Here is a 3,527-nt window from a genome sequence, read left to right as displayed (position 1 = left end):
TGGTTCAAATGTAATAATGGAGATAAAGGCATGCTTAGTGTCTAGATATAAGAGATCATGGTTGTGAAAAGTATTACTGATCCGATTCCAAAGGATGATAATTACCGTAAATAAAGCATTTAATTGAACTGAAGGTGAACGAGGGAAATAAATTGAATGTCCTTATAGAAGGAACAAGGAGTAGGATCATAGAAGGAGATTGATAACGCAACATCGACGGGAATTCGAGGACGAATTCTATTTAAGTGGGGGAGATTGAAATACCCCATACTTTGATATAGTGATAAATAAAGTTGATCGAATGCAAATTGAGGTCAATTAAAATGTTTAAAAGTGATAAAAGATGAAAGGAGTAGTTTATGATAAAATATTTCGCAAGTGAGAAAATAACAATAAAATAATAATAATTTTATCATAGGAGAATTTGTGAGATAAAAGGCGATTCAGAAGTCAAGTGAGGCATAATAAGGTATTTCAAGTACCAAGGAAACAAGATAAAATTTTTAAAATATTAATATTTAGCCGGATGTCGAAATCAGTCAAGAAGAAAGATCATATGGTTGATTCAAGTGGGGGAGAAGATGACAACCCCGACTCTATAAAAATATTTATCATGACATACACGTGATGGATAGCATGTTTGCATACTAGGAGAGTCCCAAAAAAAAAAAAAATTAATTACAAAAGTCGGTATTGTACCTAGAGGTACAATAAAGTTGATTTAAGCCTCGAACTAGATCAAATAGAGAATTTACAATGAAATTAAGAATTTTAAAGTCCCAGAATGGGTTAATATGGTGATTCGGAGTTCGAGGATCAATTTGGAGTCAAACTGGAATTTTCGCTATCCAAGGGCAAAATGGTCATTTGCCACCTGGGGACAAAATGGAAATTTTTAGAAAAGATTTTTGGCCCCATTTGACTTATTGGAGTAAGATTTGAGGTTTAGAAGTGAAAAATTTTAATTTCGGTATAATTTGGAGTAAAAGGGTAAAATGGTAATTTTACCATTCGAAATCGAAAATTTAATTTTTTGAAAGGATTTTGATCAAATTTAATTATTTGGAGTGTGAAATGAGTATGAGGAGTGAAAATTATGCATTATGGAAAATTTTCAATTTTTGGGGTAAAAATGTAATTTTTGAAACGTTTAGGGGCAAAAGTGTAATTTTAAAAAATTTGCTCCACCAAAACTTTGGAAAAATCTGGAAATTTCACTTAAGACTTGGATAAGTCAAAGGGAATGCATGGTGAAAAAAATAGGACAAGTGGATGGCTAGAAAAAAAAATGAATTAATAAAATATTTAAAATATGAATAAAATAATATTATTTCATTAAACAATAAAAGGCATAAAAAAAAATCAGCCCACCCATTCTTCTTCTTCAAAATTCGGCCAAGCAAGAAACAAGAGAGAGAAAGGAGAAAACAAAACCCTAGAGAGAGAAAATCAAAGAAAAAGTGTGAATTTTCAAGGAAATTAAGTGAAAAAGGTGAGATTTTTTCTATTAAGCTTGAGTTTTCTTATTCCCAAGCATTTCTCTTTATTTTCCATGATTAAATTACATGTTTTCATGATGAATTCAATTCTGAAAAAATGGGTTAGGAGAGAGAAAGTTGTTGGATTTATTTGATTTTAATTTATGTTAGTGTTTTTAGTTAGTTTAGCATATTTAGAAACAAAACAACAAGAAAATAATTTATTTTCTCCTCCAACCATTAATGGCTGAATTTACCATGTAGTGAGTGAGGATGAGTTTGATTTTATTCTAGGAGAATTGGTTAAGGAATAATGAATTATGAGCCTAGAAAAATAATGGGAATTTTCAGAGCAAAAATACGAATTTTTACCCACTAGGGGTATTTTCGTACTTTACTATTGGGACTGATAATTTGCATCACACTGAGGGACATTAAGTTAATTTGGGTGCAATTGAGGTATAGAAACTGAAAAGAATTAAATTGGAGTTTAAACGAACCCGTTAGGAATTTAATCGAGTGATAAGACAAATTAGGCCAATACCGGGTTTAGATAGTTACCAGTGCATTTTTGCATTCCATATCATGCATTGGTAGTCCAAATTAGTTTAATTTTGATCTAGTACCAACTTAGTGAAATTCTCGATTTTGTACTGTGTCAAGGTGGTGAGTCCTCCAATAAAGGCAAGGAAATTGCATCCGAGGACCAGTAGACAGAGTGCTTCGAAAGTCTGCATTCTAGACATTGTGAGTAAACTTATTATCGTCTTAATTATCTAGAGTAGTTTTATACAATTGTGTGATTTTATAGAAAATGAGTTTAAATGGTGAATTGTTATGTTTTAGGAGAAATTGTGATTTTATAAAATGATTTTATAAATTTTCTAGAAAATCGAATATTGGTTTTGAAAATAGAGTAATTGGAGACTGCTAGTTTGTGTTGCAAATTTATGGTTTTAAATTGAATTGCTTATGACAATAAATGAGCATGAATGGCTAAACTGATTTTGGTGTTATAATTATTTATATTGTGTATTCAGCCTTGAGAGGCTAGATTACGATAAATTGCCATGCCATGCTAGAATGAATTTTATTGAATTGGTGGAGTATATATTAATTATTTACTGCAGAGGGGGTTCCGTGGACCAGCCTATTAGAGGGGCACGGTAAACTCCATTATATTATTACCTCAAACGGAGAGGCGCGTAGGGTATCTCCTGGGGTATAGCTTAGGGTTCACTTCACGCCAAACCACCACGTGAAGGGGAACTCAGCCAACGCCAAGGAACGGCTGTATTTTTCTCAAACAAAAATATATTTTAAGTGTATACAAAATTTTAACAGCCTTGGCGGACTCGGTTAGATGCCCTGCGCAAGGTATCACTGAGTATGAGTTTTGGCACGAGCCAAAGTTTTAAGAAATTCATAAGCCAAGTTGATTACTCGATTTTTATGGATTGATTTTATTTGGTTGAAATGAGTTGAATGGTAATGAAATTACAATATGATGATTTATTTTAATTGTCTCCATTTACTCGACTTTAGATAGTTTAGATGGTATCTGTTTACTCACTGGGATTTTATAATCTCACCACCCTCATTTCCTCACATTTCAGGCTCAGGGAATTCCATAGTTAGCTGATTTTGACAAGGACTTTCATTTGGACTCGAATCGGTAAAAGCTGTAGGTTTCCAGCTTCCGATACATTTTGGATAGATGTGGGCCCACGTGTCACTGTAAAAGAAATTTTATGCTTTGGTTATTTGCTTTATAGTATATATGAATATAATTATCTTTTACGCTATAAGAATTATGTACCGATAGTTTTATGAAAATTATTTTACAAGAAAATAGTTTATTTTATTGAATATTTTTATCATATTCAAATGGTCAAATTTTCACTTCAAATGAACGTTTTAGATACTTAATTTTTTTTTCTCATTAAGTATATATTTTCGGCTTACCTACTACATTTTTAGCAAGTTTCGAGGTTTTCGACAAAAATGACGAAAATGCCCCTGTGAGCCAAAAAAAATGTTATGTTATGA

General features: G+C 31.9%; 1 long non-coding RNA gene across 1 annotated transcript; it reads left to right on the top strand.

Annotated features, from left to right (window-relative positions):
• The first annotated feature begins 1,371 nt into the window (after positions 1–1,371).
• On the top strand, positions 1,372–3,154 carry LOC148760395 (uncharacterized). Its single transcript, XR_016023221.1, has 3 exons — positions 1,372–1,492; positions 2,142–2,225; positions 3,095–3,154. It is a non-coding gene; the product is annotated as an uncharacterized LOC148760395 (long non-coding RNA).
• Positions 3,155–3,527: the final 373 nt, after the last annotated feature.

Source organism: Theobroma cacao, chromosome 10 (assembly GCF_053813885.1).
Source record: "Theobroma cacao isolate CCN51 chromosome 10, ASM5381388v1, whole genome shotgun sequence".
Taxonomy (NCBI): Eukaryota; Viridiplantae; Streptophyta; class Magnoliopsida; order Malvales; family Malvaceae; genus Theobroma; species Theobroma cacao.
Note: the sequence above shows the minus strand (reverse complement) of the source record. Positions and strands in the feature narration are given on the sequence as shown.